The following is a 10,007-nucleotide window of genomic DNA, read 5'->3' as shown; positions in this document are numbered from 1 at the left end:
GCAGTAACCTGAGCAGACGTGGCAAGGAAAAATGCTACTAGTAGTGGCAACCATGTGTCACAGGTAACCTCATCAACGCCTACTAGCATGGGCAAAGTTTATATGGAATTGTTTACAGACTACATACAGCTTGTCAGAAACCACCCAAGAAGGAAAGTCAGTTTTATTTATTTATATGTATTTGTTTACTGAATAATTCATTATTTTTATTTCAACTTTCTTGACTGGATTGTCCAGTGGGGATGATGTCATTCATCATTGGTGGGCCCAAGGAGTAAAGCTTAAATACATTAAAGGTAAGTGGTACAATTACCGAGGCTTCGTACAAGAGTTCAGCAGTTCCAGGGCAAGACGAATACAAGTATCAAAGCCTGGACAAATGCAAGATATGCAGAGACTGTGCTGTTTAATTCAGCATGCAGGCAGGATGATACTGATTATAACGGATCGACTTACAAACCACAGAAAATGCAGAGGCAGTGTGTGTGTAGCAGTTTATCAGACATAGAACAACATGGGCTGTGTACCAGACCAGAGGAGTGACCAACCAGACAAGGAAGCACATCGCACACACTAATAACATCGGGGAAGGAACATGTCAGTGGATTAGGCCTATCAGGGATATAACATGTCAGTGGATTAGAAGTATGTTCTAAGTAGTTCCTTGTTTGGGAAAGTATGGAATATTTACTGTTTGAATTTATAGATCTCTTCAATAATAATACTGATTTCTTAAAGTTCTCCCAAAGTTTTTCTAGCCATGAATTATGTTTTTTAGATGTTAGAATAACAAGGGAAGGAGGATATTATTAAACCAAGCACTTATAAGAAGGATTTTACTCCAATAGATATTTACACAGGAAAAGCATGCACCCTAATTATGTGTTTATGAGTATAGCTAAAAGTCAGTTTTTAAGAATTAGTAGATTAAATACTGATCACGCTATACGTGAGGCACAAATAGAGGATGCCATGAAAAATTTTCAGGAAATGGGGTATAATAGTAGCTTTTTGAATGCACTCAGAATTGAGGTTATGAATGAAAGGAATGGCTTAGCCAAAGCATACTTAGAAAATGCTGGTACTGCTATTATTCATACAAAGACAAATAGTCCAGTGCGGTATATCACCACATTTAATAGGCGAACCTCTGAGGTTAAGAATATTATTTTTATTAATTGGGGTATTTTAGAAGCACTACCTGAACTTAACATTATTGGTAGGAAACCTATGTTTGTTTTTAGGAATAGCTTGAATTTAAAACAATGTCTGTGTTACAAAGATATGAGACTGCCTATGAGCAACAAATGTATTACCAATAAGCATGGTACATTCCCCTGTCATAATTGTTCAAGTTGTAAGTATATACTGACAAAGACAGATTTTGTTCATCCAGTGACTAAGATTAAGTTTACGTTTAAAAATTTTGCATTATGTACAACTATTACTGTTGTTTACTTAGCTACATGTACTGTTAGCCAACAGGGTGCTGCCGGAAATTGGGCTACTGTTGGCTGAAGGAGGAGAGGAGGTGGAAGGCATGGCCAAAGGCAGGAAGAGAGGAGAAAGGCTAGGACTTGTGGTAGTGAGGGTCGGAACTTTGAATGTTGGCAGTATGGCTGGTATAGGGAGAGAGCTAGCCGATATGATGGACAGAAGGAAGGTTGGTATATTGTGTGTGCAAGAGACCAGATGGAAGGGGAGTAAGGCTAGATGTATCGGAGGTGGGTTCAAATTGTTTTATGATGGTGTGGATGGGAGGAGAGATGACGTAGGAATTATCCTGAAGCAACAGTATGCTAAGAGTGTTTTGGAGGTGAAAAGAGTATCGGATAGAGTGATGTTTATGAAGCTGTAAATTGATGGTGTAATGATGAATGTTGTTAGTGCATATGCTCCACAAGTTGGGTGTGTGATGGACAAGATAGAAACATTTTGGAGTGAGTTGGATGAAGTCATGATGACTGTACCCAAGGGTGAGAGAGTGGTGATTGGAGCTGATTTCAATGGGCATGTTGGTGAAGGGAACAGGGGGGATGAGGAAGTAATGGGGTAGGTATGGTGTTAAGCAAAGGAATGCAGAAGGTCAGATGGTAGTGGATTTTGCGAAAAGGATGGACATGGCTGTGATTAATACATATTTTAACAAGAGGGAGGAGCATAGGGTGACATACAAGAGTGGAGGAAGATGCACACAGGTGGATTATATCTTATGTAGGAGGGCCAGTCTGTAGGAGATTGGAGACTGTAAAGTGGTGACCGGAGAAAGTGTAGTTAGGCAGCATAGGATGGTGGTTTGTAAGATGATGTTGGTGATCAAATAGAGGAAGAGGAATGTGAGGGCAGCACCAAGGATCGAATGGTGGAAATTGAAAAAGGGTAGTTGTGAGATGGAGTTCAGGGAAGAGTAAAGACAGGCACTGGGTGGCAGTGAAGAGTTACCAAATAGCTGGGTAACTACAGCAGAGCTAGTAAAGGAGATGGCCAGGAAGGTGTTTGGTATGACATCTGGACAGAGGAAGAACGACAAGGAGACATGGTGGTGGAATGAGGAAGTACAGGAGAGTATACAGAGAAAGAGGTTGGCAAAGAATTAAGGGGATTGTCACAGAGATGAAGAAAGTAGACAGGAGTATAAGGAGATGAGGTGCATGGCAAAGAGAGAGGTGGCGAAGACTGAGGATAAGGCGTATGAAGAGTTGTATGAAAGGTTGGATACTAAGGAGGGAGAAAAGGACCTGTACGGATTGGCTAGACAGAGGGACCGAGCTAGTAAAGATGTGCAGCAGGTAAAGGTGATAAAGGATAATGAGGGAAACATACTCACAAGTGAGGAGAGTGTGTTGAGCAGACGGAAAGTATAATTTGAGGGGTTGATGAATGAAGAAAATGAGAGGAAGAGAAGGCTGGATGATGTAGGGATAGTGAATCATGAAGTGTAGTGGATTACCAAGGAGGAAGTAAGGACCGCTATGAAGATGATGAAGAATGGAAAGGCTGTTGGTCCAGATGACATACCTGTGGAAGCATGGAGGTGTTTAAGTGAAATGGCAGTGGAGTTTTTAACCAGATTGTTTAATGAAATTTTGGAAAGTGAGAGGATGCCTGAGGAATGGAGAAAAATTGTTTTGGTACCAACTTTTAAGAATAAGGGTGATGTGCAGAGCTATAGTAACTACAGAGGGATTAAATTGATCAATCACAGCATGAAGTTATGGGAAAGAGTAGTGGAAGCTAGGTTAAGAATGGACGTGATGATTAGTGATCAGCAGTATGGTTTCATGCCGGGAAGGAGCACTACAGATGCGATGTTTGCTCTGAGATGGAGAAGTACAGAGAAGGTCATAAGGAGTTGCATTGTGTTTTTGTAGACTTAGAAAGCATATGACAGGGTGCCTAGAGCGGAGTTGTGGGATTGTATGAGGAAGTCGGGAGTGTCAGAGAAGTATGTAAGAGTGGTACAGGATATGTACAAGGGTAGTGTGACAGTGGTGAGGTCTGCAGTGGGAGTGACGGATGCATTTAAGGTGGAGGTGGAATTACATCAAGGATCAGCTCTGAGCTCTTTCTTATTTGCAATGGTGATGGACAGGTTGACAGAAGAGATCAGACAGGAGTCCCCATGGCCTATGATGTTTGCAGATGACATTGTGATCTGTAGTGAGAGTAGGGAACAGGTGGAGGAGAACCTGGAGAGATGGAGATATGCTCTAGAGAAAAGAGGAATGAAGGTCAGCAGGACTAAGACAGAATATATGTGTGTGAATGAGAGGGAGGATAGAGGAATGGTGAGGATGCAAGGAGTAGAGGTGGCGAAGGTGGATGAGTTTAAATACTTGGGATCAATAGTTCAGAGTAATGGTGAGTGTGGATGAGAGGTGAAGAAGAGAGTACAGGCAGGATGGAGTGGGTGGAGAAGAGTGTCAGGAGTGATTTGTGACATGAGTACCAGTAAGAGTGAAAGGGAAGGTCTACAAGAGGGTAGTGAGACCAGCTATGTTATATGGGTTGGAGACAGTGGCATTGACAAAAAGGCAGGAGTTAGAGTTGGATGTGGCAGAGTTAAAGATGTTAAGATTTGCACTGGGTGTGATGAGGGTGAACAGGATTAGGAATAAGTATATTAGAGGGTCAGCCCAGGTTGGAAGGTTTGGAGACAAAGCCAGAGAGGCAAGATTACGTTGGTTTGGACATGTGCTGAGGAGGGATGCTGAGTATATTGGGAAAAAGATGCTAAGGATGAAGCTACCAGGTAACAGGAAAAGAGGAAGGCCTAAGATAAGGTTTATGGATGTGGTGAGAGAGGACATGCAGGTGGTTGGTGTGACAGAGCAAGATGTAGAGGACAGGAAGAAATGGAAACAGATGATCAGCTGTTGTGACCCCTAAAGGGAACAGCCAATGGATGATGATGATGACTTAGCTACATGTAAAAAAATGTGATAGATTTTATGTTGGCAAAAGTAGTAGGAGATTAAAAGATAAAATTATTGAGCATTGTTCCGATATATGAAAGAGCATTATTAATAATTCATTGGCAAAACATGTTATGGAATATGGACCAGGACATGAATTTATGTTCAGAGCTATTGGTATATCAGAGCAGAACTTAAGGGGAGATGATATTAATAACTTATAAGAAATAAAAGAATATGAATGGATAATATGTTTACAAGTTGATACTGAACCAGATATAAATATTGCAGTAAATTTAAAAACAATCTTAAAACAAAAGATTGCAAAGCACTGAGTTTTAAAGCAAGTTTTTATGTTGTTGTGAATATGTTTTGTTAAAAAAATATTATATAATTTATATTTCTATTATTATTAGTGTTACTTTAATTGAATGAGCTGTGTCATGTGATTTTAAATACATTATTTGCATCTATATCACCATATTGAATGGTGATAATGCCGAATGTTGAAAATATCGAAAGTTCATGAGAATGAACTTGCTATTGTGGGGGGCTGTGCCCCCCCCACCCCCTGCTAAATATATATTCCAACTCCGAGGTCGCACTACAGTGAGGAAAGGGCAAATATCCCAACCCTCACTGTACTGCGACCCCAAAAACACAAGTTTGTTCTCGTGAACTTTCGATATTTTCGGCGTTCTGCATTTTCACCATTCGATATGGTGATATAGACCCCATTATTTAATGGATGTTAACAGCACTACTGCATTTTGCACTGATGAAGGATGTATCCCAAAATCTTTGCATGGAATAAAGATTTGTCAGTGTTCTGCAGTCAGTTTTTATTCTTTGTTTTTTGTAGTGGATTACAAGTATCCCAGGAAGGACAATGACTGGGGATTAGGAGTATTTCAGTAAGAACATTGACTGGTGATTAGGAGTATCAGAGGAAGGACACTGACTGAGGATTAGGGAATATCCCAGGATGGACACATTGTGGATTAGCAGTATCAAAGGAGGGATACTGACTGTGGATTAGGAGAATCAAAGGAATGACACTGACTGGGAATTAGGATTATCCCAGGAAGGAGACTTATTCTCGATTAGGAGTATCCCAGAAGGGACATTGACTGCAGATAAGGAGTATCCTGGGAAGGACACTGACTGTGAATAAACAGCAACCCTGGAAGGACACCTGACTGCGGATTAGAAAAGGAAGAACACTGATTGTGGAATGGGTGTAGTCTGTGAAGGACAGTGATTGTGGATTAGGAATATCCAAGAAAGAACACTGACTGCAGATAAGGAGTATATTGAAAGGACACTGTTGATAAGAGGTATCCCTAGGAAGAACCCTGATAATGGATTGCATATCGAGGGAGGGACAGAGACTGTGGATTAGAAGTATTTTGGGAAGGACACTGATTGTGGAAAAATCATGTCAGTCTGTTGAATGTATTCTTTCTGAATGCAGTTCCTGGAATATTAGTGGTAAAAAAAACTATGTTCAGTGAGTAGACATTTTTTCTGTAGAGAAGTGCTAGCACCTCTTTTCATCCACCTTGTAGGAGAGTGACCCCTATGTGATGATGTCAGGTATTACCAGCTATGCTAGGAGAAGTAGAGCAGTGGATGTTTAAGATATGCCAGCACAGCTAGTTGGAATTTTGTAAAGAATTGTATGTCATTCATATATCAAACTGATATGTACAAATGTTTGTATTGAAAAATGTATTTGTAAAGCTGCTTGTGTTAAAAATCTACTAAGAGTGTGCCCTGCTGGACATAAAATAAATATATACATGCACTAGTGTAACTGTTTAAATGTATATGTTTTAACAGAGGATACTGGAAGAGAAGAGGTTAATCTCAAACTATGAAAATAGTTTGAAATTAAATTGATTGGCTTAGGCCATAAAGATTGTGTCTTGCAGTTCTCAGTGCAGCCAGAGATAAAAAGCCTGGACTAGGAAGCTTCCTGCATTGTCTTTTGGTGAAATAATTGCTACTCTGGAAGGGTGTAAGTTTGAAATTGTTTTATGACTTCTAGGAGCTAGAGCAGATGTTATTAAAGCTCTGCGTGTGTGTATTATTGACACATATGTGCTAAATCCTGACAGCTTCAAGCCAAGGGGGGAAGCATGTGAACCAGAATTCAGATGACCAGAGGTATGTGATGTCATTCTGTAAGCGATTACTAAAAATTATATTTTAATACTAGGTGAAAAGGAAGTCTCATGGATCCCTGTTCTTGGAACTTGACAGGGAAGGACCCTTCACCTACTTCATCTTGCCTTGTTCTAGTAAGTGACCAGGGAATAGTAATTATTTAGATCATTCAGGAAAATATAGTGGGATTAGTTAAGTATTGTTGTTGCTGTAACTGTGTGAACCTGTCCACCTGTATTATTTTTAATATTTCCTGTGATTGAAACTCTATTGTTTATTCTAAATAGATATTTAGTATTTTCATGTTCTTTTATTTATTGTTATTAAATATATTTAAACTTTTCATTGTAGCTGGTTGTTTAGAGAACATTTTAACCTTTGAGAGTACTTATATCTATTGGCGACACTGTGGCCACTCCTGAAAGCCTAGCTGTCTGGTCAACATTACCATTTGTATAAATATTAATTTAACTCAGTATAATTGGGCACCCTTGCAAGAGCCTTAGAGTAGCTGGCTGTGGTGTGTCTGGTGGTGGTGTAACTACCTTATAGTCTTGGCAGAATGTAGCATAACTGGTAAATCTGTGCCAGCCTTTCCCAGGTGTGTGTGACAAAATCAAATCTCAGTGTGTGTGTGTGTGTGTGTGTGTGTGTGTGTGTGTGTGTGTGTGTGTGTGTGTGTGTGTGTGTGTGTGTGTGTGTGTGTCAGCTGCTTGGAGCAGAGGCACAAAGCACTGGTTTCACACAGACAGTGGTGAAGAACTTGGGGTGGATACTTACCTGAGGTCTCAACTCTATAGTTGTGCCAGTGAGGAGTCTCACTGTGGACCTGGAGGAAGACAGAGAAACCCAGACCCTGGATTGAATGTGTTCCCGTTGTTCTATTAAGGGAAATTGTACCTGATGCAGGGAACTGCATCTGGATAGACTGGGTGTACCCATTTTTGTTTCAATTGAATGTCCCATTCCAGTGTCAGTGGTGAGGATTCAGGATCCTTGATTACTGTCCCAGAGTGGGAACCTCACATATTAGTTGCAGTGGTGGGATATTAATTGAATGTTTGTAGCCTGTGGACAGTTGTCACTAAAGATGTGTCTATTCTCATCAGCCACAAGGTAAATGAATGGAGTTTCATTTTCACAACAGTCTTTATTTTTTAAAGGCCTAAAACAAGCACAGGCAAGGCTCCAGGTTCTCCAACTGCTTTAGTAGGAACAGACACAAGCACTTTCACAGAAATGCTTCTTCAGGTGTATGCCATGTTCATCTAAAACACCATTCTTATACCAATCAGTCATGGTCATATGACCTACCAATGTATATTTAAAGGTACACATTTCATAAAAAACTCTAAAACATTTAATAAATGCACACACATTAATGAAACTAAAAAATAGACAGTAAAAACAATAAGTTAGAAAGTTGAAAACCATACTTATATTTACTAATATTGTTAATCACACCTTTACCTGCGTAGGGGTTTATTTTTCAAACGCGGTCTCATAGGCACATGGTCATTAAGACCTTGCCCTACATTTGCCCTTAATCTAACTATCCACTCTGCCTCCAGGCTCTCAGTTCTTCCTCTTATGTCACTACCTATTACATTTTCTAAGCATCTTCCTATGACCATAAATTTAAAAATATATGTCTCATTAGTTTCACTGACATGCTTTGCCAGCGTATTAAAAATATTCTTTTTCTTTACATGATAGACATATGCTCCCTTATTCTATCTTTAAATTGTCTGTTTTGCCAACATAGAATTTGTGGCATACTCAACAGACAGCCATATATACAACATGTGGACTATTACATGTAGCTGTGGTCCTAAACTTAAAGACCTCTCCGGTGTCAGGGTGTCTAAATTCCAGATCATCAGCTATATGTGCGCAAACCTGACATTTGCCACATGGTTTAGTTCCCCCTTGATCATTCACTGAATTAGAATCTCTAGTGTGACAAAGTCTTCTCTTCAGGGGCTTTTTGTTCTTAAATGTGAACTGTGGTGTCCTTTCCAAATACTTACTCACTTGCCTGTCATTCGTCAAAATATTCCAATGCCTATTTACAATGTCAGTATACTGTCTCACATTCCTTGAGTAGCTGAAGCACATCCTCAGTTTACTAGAATGTTGGGAACCAATGGCTGTACTTGATGCTCCAACTTCTATCCCTTCTGAAAAATATGGTTTAGCTCTGGTGTTTCTCAATCTAGTTACAACCATGCTATTCTTATTCACCATACATTCATCATATCCTCTGGCCAAATGTTCTGTACCCACCACTGCAATTTGTTTATTAAAATCCTCCTCCTTCACATTCAGCCTGGATGCTCTAAAAAACTGATTTTGTACAACATTCCTGAAAATATATTTTGGATGCTTACTTCCCCTCCTGAGTAAATTATTGGCGTGGCATTCTTTCCTATATAGTCTCGTACTCAAATAATGGTTACCATCTTTAAAGATGGTAACATCTAAAAAATTGACGTCAGTGAAAGACCAATGCAATGTAAATTTTAAAAATTGTGTGGAATTATTAATAAATTCCAAAAATTCCATTAATTGTCCAGGTGACCCATTCCATAAAAGGAACAGGTCATCCAAAAACCATTGAAAAAAACTAAATATTTTTTTTCCAAATGGTCATCCAATTATACTCTTCATTTTCCCAGTAACTCATTACGGCATTGGCATAACTATTGGTACATGAAGTGCCCATTGCAACGCCACTACATTGCCAATAGATTTTGTCCCTGAGCATAAATATATTGTTCTCTAATACCAGTTTTAAAAATATTTGCATTAATTCTGTCTTGGCAGGCGTAAAGCTCATATGCTCTTCCATCAACCTACTGACCCTGTAAATCCCCTCTTCATTCGGAATAACCATGAATAGTGACACTACATCAAATGTAACTAATATACAATGTTCTGGCAAACGTGCTACTGGACATGCTGACCCTTCACCAGGGTCATGAAAATGAGAAGCAGCATCAACATGAGAGGGACATGCTGACCCTTCACCAGGGTCATGAAAAGGAGAAGCAGCATCAACATGACAGGGACATGCTGACACTTCACCAGGGTCATGAAAATGAGAAGCAGCATCAACATGAGGGACATGCTGACCCTTCACCAGGGTCATGAAAAGGAAAAGCAGCATCGGCATGAGAGGGAGATGCTAACCCTTCACCAGGGTCATGAAAAGGAGAAGCAGCATCAACATGAGAGGGACAAGCTGACTCTTCACCAGGGTCATGAAAAGGAGAAGCAGCATCAACATGAGAGGGAGATGCTGACCCTTTTCCAGGGTCATGAAAAGGAGAAGCAGCATCAACATGAGAGGGACATGCTGACCCTTCACCAGGGTCATGAAAATGAGAAGCAGCATCAACATGAGAGGGGCATGCTGACCCT

This window comes from Protopterus annectens, chromosome 13.part0, assembly GCF_019279795.1.
Source record: "Protopterus annectens isolate FY-2018-M chromosome 13.part0, PAN1.0, whole genome shotgun sequence".
NCBI lineage: Eukaryota > Metazoa > Chordata > Ceratodontiformes > Protopteridae > Protopterus > Protopterus annectens.
Note: the sequence above shows the minus strand (reverse complement) of the source record.